We start from the raw sequence: 23354 nt of genomic DNA, 5'->3' as shown, positions 1-23354 counted from the left end.
GGCGCGCCGCCCTAGTGTCTGGTGGCCCCAGACCCCTTCTGACGCCGCCTCTTCGCCTATAAGAAGCCCCTGACCTAAGTCTTCGATACGGAAAAGCCACGGTACGAGAAACCATCCAGAGCCACCACCATCGCGAAGCCAAGATCTGGGGGACAGGAGTCTCTGTTCCGGCACGCCGCCGGGATGGGGAAGTGCCCCCGGAAGGCTTCTCCATCGACACCGCTGCCATCTCCGCCGCCATCTTCATCAACGCTGCTGTCTCCCATGAGGAGGGAGTAGTTCTCCATCGAGGCTAAGGGCTGTACCGGTAGCTATGTGGTTAATCTCTCTCCTATGTACTTCAATACAATGATCTCATGAGCTGCCTTACATGATTGAGATTCATATGAGTTTTGTATCACTATTCATCTATGTGCTACTCTAGTGATGTTATTAAAGTAGTCTATTCCTCCTGCACGGTGTAATGGTGACAGTGTGTGCATCGTGTAGTACTTGGCGTAGGTTATGATTGTAATCTCTTGTAGATTATGAAGTTAATTATTGCTATGATAGTATTGATGTGATCTATGCCTCCTTCATAGTGTGATGGTGACAGTGTGCATGCTATGTTAGTACTTGGTTTAGTTGTGTTGATCTATCATGCACTCTAAGGTTATTTAAACATGAATATCGAATATTGTGGAGCTTGTTAACTCCGGCATTGAGGGTTCGTGTAATCCTACACAATTAGTGGTGTTCATCATCCAACAACAGAGTGTAGAGTGGTTTTATTATGTGATCAATGTTGAGAGTGTCCACTAGTGAAAGTATAATCCCTAGGCCTTGTTTCCAAATACTGCTATCGCTGCGTGTTTACTGTTCTACTGCATCTGTACTGTCCGCAATATTACCACCATCAACCACACGCCAGTCCTGGACAGCAAAGCACTTTTCTGGCGCCGTTACTACTGCTCATACTTATTCATACCACCTGTATTTCACTATCTCTTCGCCGAACTAGTGCACCTATTAGGTGTGTTGGGGACACAAGAGACTTCTTGCTTTGTGGTTGCAGGGTTGCATGAGAGGGATATCTTTGACCTCTTCCTCCCTGAGTTCGATAAACCTTGGGTGATCCACTTAAGGGAAACTTGCTGCTGTTCTATAAACCTCTGCTCTTGAAGGCCTGATGACCCACAAGTATAGGGGATCGCAGCAGTCTTCGCGGGTAGTAAACCCAATTTATTGATTCGACACAAGGGGAGACAAAGAATACTTGAAAGCCTTAACAGCGGAGTTGTCAATTCAGCTGCACCTGGAAACAGACTTGCTCGCAAGAGTTTATCAGTAGTAACAGTTTTATAGCAGTAGCAGTAGTGAAATAACAGCAGCAGGGTAACAAAGACAGCAGTAGTGATTTTAGTAAACAGCAGGATTAAAATACTGTAGGCACGGGGACGGATAACGGGCGTTGCATGGATGAGAGAAACTAATGTAACAATCATAGCAGGGCATTTGCAGATAATAATAAAACGGTGTCTAAGTACAAAGCAATCAATAGGCATGTGTTCCATATATAGTCGTACGTGCTCGCAATGAGAAACTTGCACAACATCTTTTGTCCTACCAGCCGGTGGCAGCCGGGCCTCAAGGGAATCTACTGGATATTAAGGTACTCCTTTTAATAGAGTACCAGAGCAAAGCATTAACACTCCGTGAACACATGTGATCCTCACATCACTACCATCCCCTCCGGTTGTCCCGATTTTTGTCACTTCGGGGCCATTGGTTCCGGACAGCGACATGTGTATACAACTTGCAGGTAAGATCATAAAACAATGAATATCATGATGAAACAATAACATGTTCAGATCTGAGATCATGGCACTCGGGCCCTAGTGACAAGCATTAAGCATAACAAGTTGCAACAATATCATCAACGTACCAATTACGGACACTAGGCACTATGCCCTAACAATCTTATGCTATTACATGACCAATCTCATCCAATCCCTACCATCCCCTCGGCCTACAGCGGGGGAATTACTCACTCATGGATGGGGGAAACATGGCTGGTTGATGAAGAGGCGTCGGTGGTGATGATGGCGATGATCTCCTCCAATTCCCCGTCCCGGCGGAGTGCCAGAACGGAGACTTCTGGCTCCCGAGATGGAGTTTCGCGATGTGGCGGCGTTCTGGAGGGTTTCTGGCGACTTCGACTTCTTCCCGTGCGTTTTTAGGTCGAAGGCAATAAGTAGTCCGAAGGAGGGCGTCGGGGGCCGACCGAGGCCGCCACACACTAGGGCCGCGCGGGCCCCTCCTGTGCCGCGCCAGCCTAGTGTGTGGGGCCCTCGGGCCCCCACCTGGCTTGCCCTTCTGGCTCCGCCAATATTCTGGGAAAATAGGACCTTGTGCATAAATTCCGAGGATTTTCCTGAAAGTTGGATTTCTGCACAAAAACGAGACACCAGAACAGTTCTGCTGAAAACAGCGTTAGTCCGTGTTAGTTGCATCCAAAATACACAAATTAGAGGCAAAACAATAGCAAAAGTGTTCGGGAAAGTAGATACATTTTGGACGTATCAACTCCCCCCAAGCTTAGCTTATTGCTTGTCCTCAAGCAATTCAGTTAACAACTGAGCGATAAAAGAACTTTCACGAACACATTTGTTCATATGATGTATATATTCTCATAATATGGCTAACACTTAGGCAGTTCATAATGAGATGCATACAAATAAGATCATCTAACAGCTATGTCAATCATGGAGAGGTACCAACAATTAATAATAAGTATCATGAATCATGTCTATAAGCAGGATTGCAATGTTCATAAAAGAGTATGATAAAGTGGTATCTCGCTTGCCCATATTTGATCGGCAAAACATAAATGCCCAGGCACATCTGAAGTTCATAGAAAGACTAGAAGTAGTGATTGTCAAAGATAAAAGCATCAAAGTTATACCACAATCAATCATATTTTGAGACAAGCATATTATACTAAGAATGACAGTTGTGCTCTCAAGATAGTGCTCAAAGAAAGAATGGAGACACAACACAAAAGTAAAAGATTGACCCTTCGCAGAGGGAAGCAGGGATTAACATGCGCTAGAGCTTTTCATTTCTAAAACAGGAGTAAAATTATTTTGAGAGGCGTTTGTTGTTGTCAACGAATGGTAATGGGTACACCAACTACCTCACCAACCGGACTTCCTAGAGCGGCTCCCATGAATTATTTTTATGTTTATGTGACACTCCTTCCAACCTTTCTTTCACAAACCATGGCTAACCGAATCCTCGGGTGCCTGCCAACAATCTCATACCCTGAAGGAGTGCCTTTTTATTTTAGTTTTATTATGATGATACTCCCCCCAACCTTTGCTTACACAAGCCATGGCTAACCGAATCCTTCGGGTGTCGTCCAACAATCACATACCATGGAGGAGTGTCTATTTAGGTTAATTAATTTGGGACCGGGAATCCCATTGCCAGCTCTTTTTGCAAAATTATCAGATAAGCGGATGTGCCACTAGTCCATAATGAAAGTCCGTCAAGAGTAAATGACAAGGTTGAAAGTTAAACACCACATACTTCCTCATGAGCTATGAAACATTAACACAAATTGAGAAGCATTTTGAAGGTTTTAAAGGTAGCGCATGAGAATTTACTTTGAATGGTTTGAAATGCCATGCATAGGTATTTATGGTGGACACTTTGGAACAACTTGGTTTTCAGGTGTTTGGAAGCACGAGCAGCGTTCCCGCTCAGTACAAGTGAAGGCTAGCAATAGACTGGGGAGCGACAAATCAAGAGAGCAGTCACCGTCATAATCATGCTTGCGGCAAAATAAATTAACGGAGGCATAAAAGTGATACAAGAACTCTGAAGCAATGTAAATCATAGAGGCTTAATTGACTTTTGTTCAGTCATATGCATGCATGAGCATGTGCCAAGTCGATATAAATGAATTATTCAGAGGAGGATACCACAATGCCATACCTACTTATGAATAAAACAATGCAAGCAAACATCCATGACATGCTACTCATATTAATAAATTGGAGCTAAACATGAGAGATCATGAACTACTAGACTTTCTCAAATGACATATACCTCACATGAACCAACTAAGCATGCTCACATGGATGAGTATATGTACAAAAATGAAAACAAATAGAGTTCATACCAGCCTCTCACCACAATCCAATTGTCGTAGATCGTCATTATTGTCTTTCACTTGTGTAGCTTGGATAATATGAAATGAAAACCACGCTCCAGCCACCGAAGACCATTGAACTCATGATGAACTTTACAAACCAAAGAAGAAAAGCAAATATTTTTGGTGTTTTCAAATTGGAAACAAGAACAAAAGGAAACAAGCAAACAAAGCAAAATCTTTTTGGATTTTCTTATAGCAAACCAACGATAGCAAATAAAGCAAAATAAATGCTAGAAACCAAAACAAACAAATGATGAAGAGAAACAATAGAAATATTTTTGGTCTTTTTGGGTTTTAGGAAAGAAACAAAGCAAAAAACAAGAAATGGCAAACTAGAAAAAGTCACATAAACACAAGGCAGCAGAAATTCGTCAAACTTGACAGCAGTACAGTACTCGATTTTTAAGAAATTCTTCCACTGCTCAAATCGAAAAGTGTTCAACTAATGAAAGTTAGATAACAACCTGGGGAACATGCACAAAAATTGGCTTCGCAAAATACTGTTCTGGCTATTTTTGAGAATTTTTTCGGTAACAGCCCAGAATCTGTTTTCAGGCAGCACTTCCCCAAATATCATCTCCCTCTCATTAGAAAACCACTCAAACAAACTAAACAAGTATATACAAGTATCCAGCAACCATAATATGCAAAGAATGAGTGATGCCGGTATACCTCCCCCCAAGCTTAGGCTTTTGGCCTAAGTGGAGTTCAATCCCATCGTGGGTCGCTGTTCCTCGCCGGTGGATAATGCATGGCGTAGTCATAGTAAGGTCCCTGTGCAGAAGAAAAACGTGGAGGCTCCACATGCCCAAAATGTTGATGCGAGGAACTTGCTGCATCGGATGATGAGTCGAGGTGTTCCTCGGCCTCCGTGTTGTCTCTTGCATGATGGCCTCCTCCCTCTATGTGTGCATTCAGTGCACCTTCTGTGACTGACCAATCCTCCCTGGAATCAAGGTTAAATAGAACAGGCGCGGGTAATCTTACTAGTTTTTCAGTTTTCTTAGTTATTCTCCAAGCTTTCTTATAAAATGTCATCTTATAAAACAGGTTACCCAAATTAGATGAATCAGAAACAAATTCATGTTTAATCATGGAGACTATGTCAAGTTTTTCTATGGAAAGTTGAATATCAAGATGGTGAGGTTCTACTCTATGCAAAGCTAGTAAACGAGAGGCGATGAGACCTCCACAAATTCCGCCCTTATCACGGTTGGTAGCAAGTCTATAAGCTATCAATGCCCCCAAATTATAAGTCTTACTACCTTGCAGTGCAGCAGCTAGAAAAGCTAAATCCTGGATAGATAGTTTACTACCATTCTTTCTAGCAAGAACGCATTTAGTAATGAAATAAGCAAAGTAGCGGATAGCTGGGAGTTGAATGCTAGTGATTTTACCACCATCCTCTGAGAAACTCCTTCCATGACAAATCATCTCGAAGAGGCTTAAGAGCTCTCGCGGCGATCCCCTTATCTTCTCGCATGATCCCCATTGCGGTACTCTAATTGCTGTACAAAAATCATTGAATGGCAAGTTGACAGTTTTATTATAAATCTTATACTGAACCATGGGGTTAGATTGTGACCAATTGAACTTAAAATCCGGCACAACAGACATAGTCAATTTTGCATATTGGCATGGTTCTCCATCAACAAAATCATTCAACCCTACACGAGAAATTAGATTCTGAACATCTTCCAATATTCCTGCACTTCTCATGAAATCTGTGCACGGGTAGTAAGAGGGGTATACTCCCTCTTCGCGGTTCACTCTCATGACTTGTTGCACCTCCAATTCTTGTTGGTTTAGTTGATATCTATTCCACTCCATTTTCTGAAATTTTTCAACAAACAATATAAAATTTGATTTGGTGACATATAATCAAGGGGAACTACTATAGGAACTTGCTAGAGTACTAATCATGCATCAAAACTAGTTTATACAACTTAGAACAAGCATGCAAGCTCACTAAACATGTTTCCTACAGCAGCAAAATATTCAAGATATACTCAACCAAACAAAATTCTACTTGGATAATCGGAGGAGTCACATACCGGAGAGCAAATGTGCCAAATTTCAGACAGAAATCTGGGCTGAGCAAAGAGATCGAAAAATCCTAAGCTCTTGAGCAAAAACGCAAGTGAGAGAAAGTTGGTGTCGATTTTTTCGGGAGAGAGAAGAGTCTGGGAGGAAGAGATGCTAAAGTGGGGCAAAGGGGGACCCACACGCCAGGGTGGCGCGCCCCCCTTGCTGGCCGCGCCGGCCTGTGGGGTGCCACCCTGGGGTGCCCCGATCATCCCAGTGCTCCGGGTGCATTTTCGAAAAATAGGACCAACGGTATAATTTTTGTGAATTTTTGAAAACTTTGAAAAATGCACATTTCTGGGTATTAAATTTATTATTACTGGCCAGGAAAAAAATTTGAAATCTCTAACTAGCTAAGTAACTTTGCAAAACAAAAGTGCTACAGCAAGTAAGACAAGTGGAGGGAGAAAGAGATGTTGTTTACCTCCTCTATGCATATAAAAAGTATTTGTTAATAAGGTTGATCAAGTCTTGCCACCAAATAAATTTTACATAGCATATGAAGAAATAAACCTCAAATCAATCATGTTACCTTGAATTGTATTGATATGGATCCAATCATAAGATTTTGATAACCTTCTTTAGGCTCATATATAGGACAATCGATAGTTCCAATTTTGATAGTTCTCACATTAGAAATAGTATTAACTCCACATACTTTATCAATCCTCTTGGGGAAATAGACGGTATGCTCCTTATCATCAACATTGAAAGTAACCTTTCCTTTATTGCAATCAATAACAGCCCCTGCGGTGTTAAGAAAAGGTCTCCCAAGAATAATAGACATGTTATCATCTTCAGGCATTTCCAACACAACAAAATCAGTTAATATCAAGCAGTTATTAGTAACTTGAACAGGAACATCTTCACATATACCAACAGGAATGGTAGTAGATTTATCAGCCATTTGCAAAGATATATCAGTAGGTATCAACTTGTCTAAGTAAAGTCTCTTATAAAGAGAAAAAGGCAAAACACTAACACCGGCTCCCAAGTCACATAGAGCAGTTTTAACATAATTATTCTTAATAGAACAAGGAATAGTAGGTATACCTGGGTCGCCCAACTTCTTTGGAACTTTGCCATTGAAAGAGTAATTAGCAAGCATAGTGGAAATTTCCTCATTGGGGATTTTCCTTTTATTAGTAACAATATCTTTCATATACTTTGAATAAGGAGGCAATTTAATAACATCAGTCAAAGGGATTTGCAAGAATAAAGGTTTCATCCAATCACAAAATTTATTATAGTGTTCTTCTTCCTTTGATTTTAGTTTCTTAGCAGGAAAAGGCATTTGCTTTTGCACCCAAGGTTCCCTTTCATTACCATGTTTCTTAGCAATAAAATCTTCTTTAGTATACGTTTTATTTTTAGCTTGCTTTTCAGGTTCATCTTCAACCTCTTCTTTATCAGAAGCATCATTCTTATCATTATCATTACCATTATCATGTTCATTACCACTTTTAGTTTCAGCATCGGAAATAGAAATACTATTAGGATCATTAACATGTTCAGAGGATTCTACAACATTTTTATGTTTCTTCTTCTTTTTCTTCTTAGAAGGAGCACTAGGTTCAATTCGTTGAGAATCTTGTTCAATTCTCTTGGGATGCCCTTCAGGATATAGAGGATCCTGGGTAGAGACACCGCCTCTAGTTGTTACTTCATAAGCATGTTTCTCTTTAGGATTATTTTTTAACAAGTCATTTTGCACTTTAGTGAGTTGATCAATTTGAGTTTGAACCATTTGAAAATGTTTAACAAGCATCTTAACATCATTGGAGGTTCTCTCCACAATATCATGCAAATTGCTAATAGCTTGAGAATTTTCCATTAGATGATTCTCTACTCTCATATTAAAATTTTCTTGCTTAACAATATAATTATCAAACTCATCTAAGCATTGAGCAGGAGGTTTCGAATATGGAATATCTTCCCTAGTAAAGCATTGAAGGGAGTTTACCTCAATCATGGATGAAGGGGGAATTATCTCACATATATCTTCTATGGGAGGTAGATTCTTCACATCTTCGGATTTAATACCTTTCTCCTTGAGAGACTTCTTAGCTTCCCTCATATCTTCATCATTCAATTTAATTAAACCCCTCTTCTTCAATATTGGCGTTGGAATTGGTTCAGGTGTATTCCAATCATCATGATTCCGGCTTATTTTAGCCAATAATTCTTCAGCTTAAATGCTGAGTTCTTTTCCTGAAAACACAACCAGCACAACTATCCAAATATGCTCTAGATTCAATGGTTAGTCCACTATAAAATATATCAAGTAGATCATTCTTTTCTAAATCATGTCCAGGTCGAGCTCTGATAAGAGAACAAAATCTTGCCCACGCCTCAGGCAATTTCTCTTCATCTCCCTGGTCAAATCTATAAATTTTCTGTAAAGCAATATGTTGAGCACTAGCAGGAAAGTACTTTCGAAAGAAAACATCACGCAGCTCAGTTGGACTTTTAATAGAACCAGGAGGCAAATTATTATACCAAGTTTTAGCATCATCCTTTAATGAGAAAGGAAAAAATTTAGCGACAAAGTAAGTACGCATCTTGACATCATCAGAAAACAAGCTACTCATAGAAGAAAGTTCAATCATGTGTTCTACAACACTTTCTTTTTCAGTACCACAAAAGGGTGTTTTTTCTACAATAGCTATATGAGATAGATCAAGAGAAAAATCATAATCTTTATCCTTAATGCATATAGGAGATGTGGCAAATTTAGGATCAGGAGATAACTGATGTCTAACAGTATATTGTGTGAGAAACTTTTAAATTTTTCTTGCATCAGCAGTAGCATTGCATCTATTAATAAAATCATCATTAAGCTCCACATAATCCTCATCAGGATCATCACTAGAATAATCAAGTTCAGGTGAATTAATAGGTGTAGTAGCATTTTCATTAGGAGTTTCAGCATTTTCAATTTGTCTAGACCTAGCAATTGTAGCATCTAGAAAGGATCCCAATGAACCACTATCATCAAGCACAGCAGAAACATTATCAATGTTATGAGAATTTTCAGATTCAGCAGAAGTGCCAGCAAGTGAAGCTTGCGGCGGTGAAACAAGTTGACTTATCACAGATGGTGAATCAAGAGTAGCAGAGGTACTCAGAGTTGTACCTTTTCTTGTAGTGGATGGTAATATGGCGACTTTAGGATCGCGAGTTTTACTCATGATGGAGAATTTGCAGCGAACAATATCAATCCAAGTGAACTTCCAAATAAAGCTATGCTCCCCGGCAACGGCGCCGAAACTTGATCTTGATGACCCACAAGTATAGGGGATCGCAGCAGTCTTCGCGGGTAGTAAAACCCAATTTATTGATTCGACACAAGGGGAGACAAAGAATACTTGAAAGCCTTAACAGCGGAGTTGTCAATTCAGCTGCACCTGGAAACAGACTTGCTCGCAAGAGTTTATCAGTAGTAACAGTTTTATAGCAGTAGCAGTAGTGAAATAACAGCAGCAGGGTAACAAAGACAGCAGTAGTGATTTTAATAAACAGCAGGATTAAAATACTGTAGGCACGGGGACGGATAACGAGCGTTGCATGGATGAGAGAAACTCATGTAACAATCATAGCAGGGAATTTGCAGATAATAATAAAACGGTGTCTAAGTACAAAGCAATCAATAGGCATGTGTTCCATATATAGTCGTACGTGCTCGCAATGAGAAACTTGCACAACATCTTTTGTCCTACCAGCCGGTGGCAGCCGGGCCTCAAGGGAATCTACTGGATATTAAGGTACTCCTTTTAATAGAGTACCGGAGCAAAGCATTAACACTCAGTGAACACATGTGATCCTCACATCACTACCATCCCCTCCGGTTGTCCCGATTTTTGTCACTTTGGGGCCATTGGTTCCGGACAGCGACATGTGTATACAACTTGCAGGTAAGATCATAAAACAATGAATATCATGATGAAACAATAACATGTTCAGATCTGAGATCATGGCACTCGGGCCCTAGTGACAAGCATTAAGCATAACAAGTTGCAACAATATCATCAAAGTACCAATTACGGACACTAGGCACTATGCCCTAACAATCTTATGCTATTACATGACCAATCTCATCCAATCCCTACCATCCCCTTCGGCCTACAGCGGGGGAATTACTCACTCATGGATGGGGGAAACATGGCTTGGTTGATGAAGAGGCGTCGGTGGTGATGATGGCGATGATCTCCTCCAATTCCCCGTCCCGGCGGAGTGCCAGAACGGAGACTTCTGGCTCCCGAGACGGAGTTTCGCGATGTGGCGGCGTTCTGGAGGGTTTCTAGCGACTTCGACTTCTTCCCGTGCGTTTTTAGGTCGAAGGCAATAAGTAGTCCGAAGGAGGGCGTCGGGGGCCGACCGAGGCCGCCACACACTAGGGCCGCGCGGGCCCCTCCTGGGCCGCGCCGGCCTAGTGTGTGGGGCCCTCGGGCCCCCACCTGGCTTGCCCTTCTGGCTCCGCCAATATTCTGGGAAAATAGGACCTTGTGCATAAATTCCAAGGATTTTCCTGAAAGTTGGATTTCTGCACAAAAACGAGACACCAGAACAGTTCTGCTGAAAACAGCGTTAGTCCGTGTTAGTTGCATCCAAAATACACAAATTAGAGGCAAAACAATAGCAAAAGTGTTCGGGAAAGTAGATACGTTTTGGACGTATCAAGGCCCAACACTGTCTACAAGAATAGAAGCACCCGTAGACATCAGGGTCCTCGGCCTCCTCCATGCCGTCCCATGCATGATGGTCGCACCTCTCTATGTATGTATCAAGTTCATCTTCTGTGACCGACTAATTTTTCCTGGAATCAAGGTTAAACAAAGCAGGTGCAGGCAATCCAACTAGCCTTTCAGATTTAATTACTGTCCACTTTTTCTTGAAAAATGTTATCTCATAGGACATGTTATTCAAGTTAGACCAATTAGAAACAAAGTCATGTTTTATCATGGAAACAATATCAAGTTTCTCTATAGAGAGTTGAACATCAAGAGAGTGAGGTTCTACACCATGCATAGCTAGCAAACGAGAGGCAATGAGACCTCCACAAATTCCTCCTTTATCACGGTTAGTAGCAAGCCTAAAAGCTATCAAAGCACCCAAATTATAAGTTATATCACGTTGCAATGCAGCAGCTAAGAAAACCAAGTCATCGATGGATAACTTATTTGCATTCTTTCTAGCAAGAACGCACTTGGTGATAAATTAAGCGAAGTAGCGAATAGATGGGAGTTGAATACTATGAATTTTACCACTCTCATCCGAGAAGCTTCTCCCTTGACAGATCATCTCGTATAGATTCAGGAGTTGCGGTGGCAGCCCCCTAATCTTCTCACGTGATCCCCACTGTGGCACTTTAATCGCTGCACAAAAATCATCAAAGGGCAAGTTGATAGTTTTATTGTATATTTTATATTGAACCATGGGTTTAGGTTGGGACCAATGGAATTCAAAATCCTGCACCACTGACATGGTTAGTTTTGCATATTGGTAAGGTTCACCAACAACAAAATCTTCTAACCCTGCATTAGAAATTAGATTTTGAACATCCTGAAATATTCTTGCACTCTTCATGAAATCGGTGCATGGGTAGTAAGAGGGGAATGCCCCCTCTTCACGGTGGACTCTCATAACTTCATGCACCTCCAATTCATGTTGGTTGAGTTGGTGTCTATTCCACTTCATTTTCTGAAATTTTTCAACAATCATTATAAAAGTTGATTTTGAGACATATAAATGAGGGAGACTACTATAGGAACTTGATAAAGTACTAAACATGCATCAAAACTAATTTTTACAACTTAGAACAAGCATGCAAACTCACTTAACAAGTCACCTACAGTAGCAAAATACTCAAGATATACTCAACTAAACAAAATTCTATTTGGATAATCGGAGGAGTCACATACCGGAGAACAAATACCCCAAATCTCAGCAGCAAAGATGGGCTGAGCAAGGAGATCGAAAATTTCGAGAAAGAACAGCAAGAAACTCGGGTTTGAACAATGGTGGTGTGTTTTCCCGTGGAAGGGAGTGGAGTGGTAGGTGGATGAGTGAGTGGGGGGCCAGGTGGGGCCCACACCACAGGGCGGCGCGCCCCCCATGCTGGCCGCGCCAGCACATGGGGTGCAGCCCTGGGGTGCCCCACTGGTCTGCCCCAGGCACTCCCAGGTTGCAATTTAAAAAATAGGACCAGTGGTATAATTTTTGTAAAATTTTGAAAACTTCGAAAAATGCACATTTCTGGGTGTTAAAATAACTGTTTCAGGGCAGAAAAAGATTTTCAAATTTTTAAACAACTAAAGCATCTTGCAAAACAAGTAGTACTACAAAAAGTAAAACAAGTGTGGAGAAAGAAAGAAATGTTGTTTAGCTCTTCCATGCATTTAAAATGTACTTGTGATGACGCGTAAAGCACACGCCCGTTGGGAACCCCAAGTGGAAGGTGTGATGCGTACAGCAACAAGTTTCCCTCAGTAAGAAACCAAGGTTTATCGAACCAGCAGGAGTCAAGGATCACGTGAAGGTCGTTGGTGATGGAGTGTAGTGCGGCGCAACACCAGGGATTCCGGCGCCAACGTGGAACCTGCACAACACAATCAAAATACTTTGCCCCAACGTAACAGCGAGGTTGTCAATCTCACCGGCTTGCTGTAAACAAAGGATTAAATGTATAGTGTGGAAGATGATGTTTGTTTGCGAAGAACAGTAAAGAACAATTATTGCAGTAGATTGTATTCAGATGTAAAAGAATGGACCGGGGTCCACAGTTCACTAATGGTGTCTCTCCAATAAGAAATAGCATGTTGGGTGAACAAATTACAGTTGGGCAATTGACAAATAGAGAGGGCATAACAATGCACATACATATCATGATGACTACTATGAGATTTAATCAGGGCATTACGACAAAGTACATAGACCGCTATGCAACATGCATCTATGCCTAAAAAGTCCACCTTCGGTTTATCATCCGCACCCCTTCCAGTATTAAGTTGCAAACAACAGACAATTGCATTAAGTATGGTGCGTAATGTAATCAACACAAATATCCTTAGACAATGCATCGATGTTTTATCCCTAGTGGCAACAGCACATCCACAACCTTAGAACTTTCTGTCACTGTCCCAGATTCAATGGAGGCATGAACCCACTATCGAGCATAAATACTCCCTCTTGGAGTTACAAGTATCAACTTGGCCAGAGCCTCTACTAGCAACGGAGGGCATGGAAAAACATAAACAACACATACATGATAGATTGATAATCAACTTGACATAGTATTCCATATTCATCGGATCCCAATAAACACAACATGTAGCATTACAAATAGATGATCTTGATCATGATAGGTAGCTCACAAGATCTAACATGATAGCACAATGAGGAGAAGACAACCATCTAGCTACTGCTATGGACCCATAGTCCAAGGATGAACTACTCACACATCAGTCCGGAGGCGATCATGGTGATGAAGAGTCCTCCGGGAGATGATTCCCCTCTCCGGCAGGGTGCCGAAGGCGATCTCCTGAATCCCCCGAAATGGGATTGGCGGCGGCTGCGTCTCTGGAAGTATTTCTGTATCGTGGTTCTCGGTAATAGGGTTTTCGCGACGGAGGGAATAAGTAGGCGGAAGGGCAGAGTCGGAGGGCTGACGAGGGCCCCACACCATAGGGCGGCGCGGGCCCCACCCAGGCCGCGCGGCCCTGCGGTGTCGGCGCCTCGTCGCCCGACTTCGTAACCCCTTCGGTCTTCTGGAAGCTCCGTGGAAAAATAAGACCCTGTGCGTTGATTTCGTCCAATTCCGAGAATATTTCCTTTGTAGGATTTCTGAAACCAAAAACAACAGAAAACAACAACTGGCTCTTCGGCATCTCGTCAGTAGGTTAGTGCCAGAAAATGCATATAAATGACATAAAGTGTATATAAAACATGTGAGTATCATCATAAAAGTAGCATGGAACATAAGAAATTATAGATACGTTTGAGACGTATCAAGCATCCCCAAGCTTAGTTCCTACTCGCCCTCGAGTAGGTAAACGATAACAAAGATAATTTCTGAAGTGACATGCTATCATAATCTTGATCAATACTATTGTAAAGCATATGAGATGAATGCAGCGATTCGAAGCAATAGTAAAGACAATGATTAAACAACTGAATCATATAGCAAAGACTTTTCATGAATAGTACTTCCAAGACAAGCATCAATAAGACTTGCATAAGAGTTAACTCATAAAGCAATAGATTCATAGTAGAAAGCTTTGAAGCAACACAAAGTAAGATATAAGTTTCAGCGGTTGCTTTCAGCTTCAACATGTATATCTCATGGATAATTGTCAACACAATGTAATATGATGAATGCAAATAAGCAAATATGTAGGAATCAATGCACACAGTTGACACAAGTGTTTGCTTCTAGGATAGAAAGAAGTAGGTAAACTGACTCAACATAAAGTAAAAGAAAGGCCCTTCGCAGAGGGAAGCATGGATTACTATTTTTGTGCTAGAGCTTTTATTTTGAAAACATAGAAACAATTTTGTCAACGGTAGTAATAAATCATATGTGTTATGCATAAGACATCCTATAAGTTGCAAGCCTCATGCATAGAATACCAATAGTGCTCGCACCTTGTCCTAATTAGCTTGGATTTACATGGATTATCATTGCATAACATATGTTTCAACCAAGTGTCACAAAGGGGTACCTCTATGCCGCCTGTACAAAGGTCTAAGGAGAAAGTTCGCATTGGATTTCTCGCTTTTGATTATTCTCAACTTAGACATCCATACCGGGACAACATAGAAAACAGATAATGGACTCCTCTTTAATGCATAAGCATTCAACAACAGATAATATTCTCATAAGAGATTGAGGATTGATTGTCCAAACTGAAACTTCCACCATGGTTCATGGCTTTAGTTAGCGGCCCAATGTTCTTCTCTAACAATATGCATACTCAAACCATTGGATCATGATAAATCACCCTTACTTCAGACAAGACGAACATGCATAGCAACTCACATGATATTCAAGAAAGGTGTAATAGTTGATGGCGTCGCCAGAAACATGGTTACCGCTCAACAAGCAACTTATAAGAAATAAGATACATAAGTTACATATTCTTTACCACAATAGTTTTTTAGCTATTTTCCCATGATCTATATATTGCAAAGACAAAGAATGAAATTTTAAAGGTAGCACTCAAGTAATTTACTTTGGAATGGCAGAGAAATACCATGTAGTAGGTAGGTATGGTGGACACAAATGGCATAGTTTTTGGCTCAAGGATTTGAATGCACGAGAAGTATTCCCTCTGAATACAAGGCTTAGGCTAGCAAGGTTGTTTGAAGCAAACACAAGTATGCACCGGTCCAGCAAAACTTACATAAGAACATATTGCAAGCATTATAAGACTCTACATTGTCTTCCTTGTTGTTCAAACACCTCACCAGAAAATATCTAGACTCTAGAGAGACCAATCATGCAAACCAAATTTTAACAAGCTCTATGTAGTTCTTCATTAATAGGTGCAAAGTACATGATGCAAGAGCTTAAACATGATCTATATGAGCACAACAATTGCCAAGTATCAAATTATTCAAGACATTATACCAATTACCACATGAAGCATTTTCTGTTTCCAACCATAATGATGAACGAAGCAGTTTCATCCTTCGTCATGAACATTAAAAGTAAAGCTAAGAACACATGTGTTCATATGCAACAGGGGAGCGTGTCTCTCTCCCACACAAAGAATGCTAGGATCCGATTTTATTCAAACACAAACAAAAATAAAAACAAACAGACGCTCCAAGTAAAGCACATAAGATGTGACGAAATAAAAATATAGTTTCACTAGAGATGACCTGATAAGTTGTCGATGAAGAAGGGATGCCTTGGGCATCCCCAAGCTTAGATGCTTGAGTCTTCTTAAAATATGCAGGGATGAACCACGGGGACATCTCCAAGCTTAGACTTTTCATTCTTCTTGATCATATTGTATCATCCTCCTCTCTTGACCCTTGAAAACTTCCTCCACACCAAACTCAAAACAAAATCATTAGAGGGTTAGTGCATAATCAAAAATTCACATATTCAGAGGTGACATAATCATTCTTAACACTTCTGGACATTGCACAAAGCTACTGGAAGTTAATGGAATATAGAAATCCATCAAACATAGCAAAACAGGCAATGCGAAATAAAAGGCAGAATCTGTCAAAACAGAACAGTACGTAAAGACGAATTTTTCTGGGGCACTTAACTTGCTCAGATGAAAAATCTCCAATTGAATGAAAGTTGCGTACATATCTGAGGATCACGCACGTAAATTGGCAGATTTTTCTGGGTTACCTACAGACGGGGCTACTCAATTTCGTGACAGTAAGAAATCTGTTTCTGCGCAGTAATCCAAATCTAGTATCAACCCTACTATCAAAGACTTTACTTGGCACAACAATGAAATAAAATAAATATAAGGAGAGGTTGCTACAGTAGTAACAACTTCCAAGACTCAAATATAAAATAAAAGTGCAAAGTAAAATAATGGGTTGTCTCCCATAAGCGCTTTTTTTTTAACACCTTTCAGCTAGGCGCAGAAAGTGTGAATCAAGTAACATCAAGAGATGAAGCATCAACATCATTACCAGGGGCATTGGGACGTTCCTCAACAATGCATTGTATCTGGTCTATGTAAGTAACTCCTCTTTCGTTGCTTTTAGGCTTACTATTCTCATCAAACAAATTTTCAGGAACAAGCCAAGCATAGTTATTTTCTAGAGCTTCATGCATTCCTAGGAGCTTACTAGGTATCGGTACTTTAATCTCCCCACCATCATTGACATTATTAGTTTACTTTATTCTATCCATGTCCATCTTTTCAAGTGTTCTTGCAAAATCGGTGAAAAGACCAAGCCTCTTATGCTTAATAAAAACTTTTCTAGCTTATTTAGCTATATCACCAAATTCTCTAAGAAGGACATCTAAAACAAAATTTCTATTTTCTCCCATTTCCATATCAGAGAGTGTAAGAAATATATGTTGAATTATAGGATTGAGATTAACAAATCTAGTTTCCAACATGTGTATTAAACAGGCAGTAGCACTTTCATAAGTAGGAACAACTTTTACCAAGGGTGTATCTTCAAAATCTTCATCCATACTAACATGAGTCAAAAATGCTTCTATATTATCTCTTCCAATGATAGACCCTTGTCCTACCGGTATATCTTTCAGAGTGAACTTAGGAGGAAACATGATGAAATAAACAAAAGGTAAATAAAGTAAATGCAAGTAACTAATTTTTTTGTGTTTTTAATATAGAGAGCGCAAACAAGATAGTAAATAAAGTAAAGCAAGTAACTAATTTTTTTTGTATTTTTGATATAGAGAACAAACAAAGCAGTAAATAAAATAAAGTAAAGCAAGACAAAAACAAAGTAAAGAGATTGGATGTGGGAGACTCCCCTTGCAGCGTGTCTTGATCTCCCCGACAACGGCGCCAGAAATTTATTTGCTGGCGTGTAGTTGACGTGGGAGTTAGAAATCTCTGTGGTGTAATTTTCCTTCACGTCCCCGGCAACGGCGCCAGAAATTTAGCTTGATGACGCGTAAAGCACACGCCCGTTGGGAACCCCAAGTGGAAGGTGTGATGCGTACAGCAGCAAGTTTCCCTCAGTAAGAAACCAAGGTTTATCGAACCAGTAGGAGTCAAGAATCACGTGAAGGTCGTTGGTGACGGAGTGTAGTGCGGCGCAACACCAGGGATTCCGGCGCCAACGTGGAACCTGCACAACACAATCAAAATACTTTGCCCCAACGTAACAGCGAGGTTGTCAATCTCACCGGCTTGCTGTAAACAAAGGATTAAATGTATAGTGTGGAAGATGATGTTTGTTTGCGAAGAACAGTAAAGAACAATTATTGCAGTAGATTGTATTCAGATGTAAAAGAATGGACCGGGGTCCACAGTTCACTAGTGGTGTCTCTCCAATAAGAAATAGCATGTTGGGTGAACAAATTACAGTTGGGCAATTGACAAATAGAGAGGGCATAACAATGCATATACATATCATGATGACTACTATGAGATTTAATCAGGGCATTACGACAAAGTACATAGACCGCTATCCAGCATGCATCTATGCCTAAAAAGTCCACCTTCGGGTTAGCATCTGCACCCCTTCCAGTATTAAGTTGCAAACAACAGACAATTGCATTAAGTATGGTGTGTAATGTAATCAACACAAATATCCTTAGACAAAGCATCGATGTTTTATCCCTAGTGGCAACAACACATTCACAACCTTAGAACTTTCTGTCACTGTCCCAGATTCAATGGAGGCATGAACCCACTATCGAGCATAAATACTCCCTCTTGGAGTGACAAGTATCAACTTGGCCAGAGCCTCTACTAGCAACGGAGAGCATGCAAGAACATAAACAACACATATATGATAGATTGATAATCAACTTGACATAGTATTCCATATTCATCGGATCCCAACAAACACAACATGTAGCATTACAAATATATGATCTTGATCATGATAGGCAGCTCACAAGATCTAACATGATAGCACAATGAGGAGAAGACAACCATCTAGCTACTGCTATGGACCCATAGTCCAAGGATGAACTACTCACACATCAGTCCGGAGGCGATCATGGTGATGAAGAGTCCTCCGGGAGATGATTCCCCTCTCCGGCAGGGTGCCGGAGGCGATCTCCTGAATCCCCCGAGATGGGATTGGCGGCGGCTGCGTCTCTGGAAGTATTTCTGTATCCTGGCTCTCGGTAATAGGGTTTTCGCGACGGAGGGAATAAGTAGGCGGAAGGGCAGAGTCGGAGGGCTGACGAGGTCCCCACAACATAGGGCGGCGCGGGCCCCACCCATGCCGCGGGGCCCTGTGGTGTCGGCGCCTCGTCACCCCACTTCGTAACCCCTTCGGTCTTCTTGAAGCTCCGTGGAAAAATAAGACCCTGGGCGTTGATTTCGTCCAATTCCGAGAATATTTCCTTTGTAGGATTTCTGAAACCAAAAACAGAAACAAAGAATCGCTCTTCGGCATCTCGTCAATAGGTTATTGCCGGAAAATGCATATAAATGACATAAAGTGTATATAAAACATGTGAGTATCATCATAAAAGTAGCATGGAACATAAGAATTTATAGATACGTTTGAGACGTATCAACTTGTTAACAAGGTTGATCAAGTCTTGCCACCAAATAAATTTTACATGACATAAGAAGAAATAAACCTCAAATCAATCATGTTACCTTATATTGTATTGATATGGACCCAATCATAATATTTTGATATCCTTCTTTAGGCTCATATATAGGGCAATCAATAACTCCCACTTTAATAGTTCTCAAATTAGAAATTGTATTAACTCCATATACTTTATCAATCTTCTTGGGAAAATAAATAGTATGCTCCTTGTCATCAACATTGAAAGTAACTTTTCCTTTATTGCAATCAATAACAGCCCCTGCAGTGTTAAGAAAAGGTCTTCCAAGAATAATAGATATATTATCATCTTCAGGCATTTCCAACACAACAAAATCAGTTAATATTAAGCAATTATTAGCAACTTGAACAGGAACATCCTAACATATACCAACAGGAACAACAGTAGATTTATTGGCCATTTGCAAAGATATATCAGTTGGTATCAACTTATCTAAATAAAGTCTCTTGTAAAGAGAAAAAGGCATAACACTAACTCCTGCTCCCAAATCACATAGAGCAGTTCTAACATAATTATTCTTGATGGAACAAGGGATAGTTGGTATACCTGGGTCTCCCAGCTTCTTTGGAACCTTGCCATTGAAAGAGTAATTAGCAAGCATAGTGGAAATCTCCTCATTAGGAATTTTCCTTTTGTTAGAGACAATATCTTTCATATACTTTGAATAAGGAGGCAATTTAATAGCATCAGTCAAAGGGATTTGCAAGAACAAAGGTTTCATCCAATCACAAAATTTATTATAGTGTTCTTCCTCCTTTGATTTTAGTTTCTTAACAAGAAAAGGCATTTGCTTTTGAATCCAAGGTTCTCTTTCATTACCATGTTTCTTAGCAATGAAATCTTCTTTAGTGTAGTTTTTATTTTTTAGCATGCTTTTCAGGTTCATCTTCAACCTCTTCTTTATCAGAAACATCATTCTTATCATTACCTTTATCATGTTCATTACCACTTCAGTTTCAGCATCAGAAATAGAAATACTATTAGGATCATTAACAGGTTCAGAAGATTCTACAACAGTTTTATGTTTCTTCTTCTTTTTCTTAGAAGGAGCACTAGTTTCTTTAGTACGTTGAGAATCTTGTTCAACTCTTTTGGGATGCCCCTCAGGATATAGAGGATCCTGAGTAGAAACACCACCTCTAGTTGTTACTTCATAAGCATGTTTTTCTTTATAAGTATTTTTTAACAAGTCATTTTGCACTTTAGTGAGTTGATCAATTTGAGTTTGAACCATATGAAAATGTTTAACAAGCATCTTAACATAATTGGAGGTTCTCTCCACAATATCATGCAATTTACTAATAGCTTGAGAATTTTCCATTAAATGATTCTGTACTCTCATATTAAAGTTATCTTGCTTAACAACATAATTATCAAATTCATCTAAACATTGATCAGGAGGTTTTGAGTAAGGAATGTCTCCTTTATCAAAGCGTTGAAGAGAATGTACCTCAATTGTGGATGAAGGGGGGTTAATTTACATAAATCTTCTATGGGAGGTAAATTCTTCACATCTTCAGATTTAATACCTTTCTCTTTAAGAGATTTCTTGGCTTCCCTCATATCTTCAGCATTTAATTCATTTATACCCCTCTTCTTCAATATTGGTGTTGGGGTTGGTTCAGGTGTAGTCCAATCATCATGATTTTGGCTTATTCTAGCCATTAATTCTTCAGCTTCGTCTGGAGTTCTTTTCCTGAAAACACAACCAGCACAACTATCCAGGTATGCCCTAGACTCAATGGTTAGTCCACTAAAATATATCAAGTAAGTCATGCTTTTCCAAATCATGTCCTACCGCGAGAACGCAATCCAAGCCAAGATGCAATCTATAAGACGGGTGCAACGAGGGGATGAACGAGACTAACCCTTGAAGATTTCCAAAGCCTACAAGAGGAGGCTCTCGTTGCTGCGGTAGATGATCACTTGCCGCTTTCAAAAGCGCGTAGAAGATCTTGACGGTGCCACAATCGGGCAGCACCTCCGTACTCGGTCACACGTTCGGTGTTGATGAAGACGACGTCCTTCTCCCCGTTCCAGCGGGCAGCGGAAGTAGTAGCTCCCCCTTGAATCCCGGCAGCACGACGGCGTGGTGACGGTGTCGATGGAGATCTCCGGCGGAGCTTCGCTAAGCGTTTGCGGGAGAGGTGGAGGAGGAGGGGGCGGCTAGGGTTTGGGGAGAGGGGGTGGCCGGCCACTAAGGGGTGCGGCCAAGGTGGATTTGGTGTATCCGGCCCCCTCCCCTTGCTCCTCATTATATAGGTGTAACCCCCAAGTGTTGGACTACAAGTCTTCGAATAAGACCCCAACCCAAAACCTTCCATGTGTAGGGAAACCTACCCAAGGTGGGATTCCCACTTGAGGTGGGACTCCCACCCTTCCATGAGGGGGGGTGGCCAGCCACCCTTGGTGGAGTCCACCTGGGACTCCACCCCCTAGGGTTGGCCGGCCATGCTAGGTGGAGTCCCTCCGGGACTCCGCCTTCCATAGTGATTTATTCCGGACTTTTCTAGAACCTTCTAGAACCTTCCATAAATGCACCGGATCATTTTCAAACTTATAAAATGACTTCCTATATATGAATCTTATTCTCCGGACCATTTCGGAACTCCTCGTGATGTCCTGGATCCCATCCGAGACTCCGAACAAAACTTCGAACTCCATTCCATATATTCAATATCTACTAATACGACATCAAACCTTAAGTGTGTCACCCTACGGTTCGCGAACTATGTAGACATGGTTGAGACCTCTCTCCGACCAATAACCAATAGCGGGATCTGGAGATCCATAATGGCTCCCACATATTCAACGATGACTTAGTGATCGAATGAACCATTCACATACGATACCGATTCCCTTTGTCACGCGATATTTTACTTGTCCGTGGTTTGATCATCGGTATCTCTATACCTTGTTCAACCTCGTCTCCTGACAAGTACTCTTTACTCGTACCATGGTATGTGGTCTCTTATGAACCATTCATATGCTTGCAAGCTTATTAGATGACATTCCACCGAGAGGGCCCAGAGTATATCTATCCGTCATCGGGATGGACAAATCCCACTGTTGATCCATATGCCTCAACTCATACTTTCCGGATACCTAATCCCACCTTTATAACCACCCATTTACGCAGTGGCGTTTGATGTAATCAAAGTACCTTTATGGTATAAGTGATTTACATGATCTCATGGTCGAAAGGACTAGGTAACTATGTATCGAAAGCTTATAGCAAATAACTTAATGACGTGATCTTATGCTACGCTTAATTGGGTGTGTCCATTACATCATTCATATAATGACATAACCTTGTTATTAATAACATCCAATGTTCATGATCATGAAACTATGATCATCTATTAATCAACAAGCTAGTTAAGAGGCTTACTAGGGACTCATTGTTGTTTACATAACACACATGTATCAATGTTTCGGTTAATACAATTATAGCATGGTATATAAACATTTATCATAAACACAAAGATATATAATAACCACTTTTATTATTGCCTCTTGGGCATATCTCCAACACTAAGAAGAGAGCAAAACCTTGCCCAAGCTTCAGGCAATTTCTCTTCATCTTCCTGGTCAAAACTATAAATTTTCTGCAAAGCAATATGTTGAGCACTAGCAGGAAAATATTTTCGAAAGAAAACATCAAGCAAACCACTTGGACTATCAATAGAATCAGGAGGCAAACTATTATACCAAGTTTTAGCATCATCCTTTAATGAGAAAGGAAAAAATTTAGCAACAAAATAAGTACGCTTCTTGATATCATCAGAAAACAAGCTACTC

Source organism: Lolium perenne, chromosome 2, assembly GCF_019359855.2.
Source record: "Lolium perenne isolate Kyuss_39 chromosome 2, Kyuss_2.0, whole genome shotgun sequence".
In the NCBI taxonomy this organism is placed as follows: domain Eukaryota; kingdom Viridiplantae; phylum Streptophyta; class Magnoliopsida; order Poales; family Poaceae; genus Lolium; species Lolium perenne.
Note: the sequence above shows the minus strand (reverse complement) of the source record.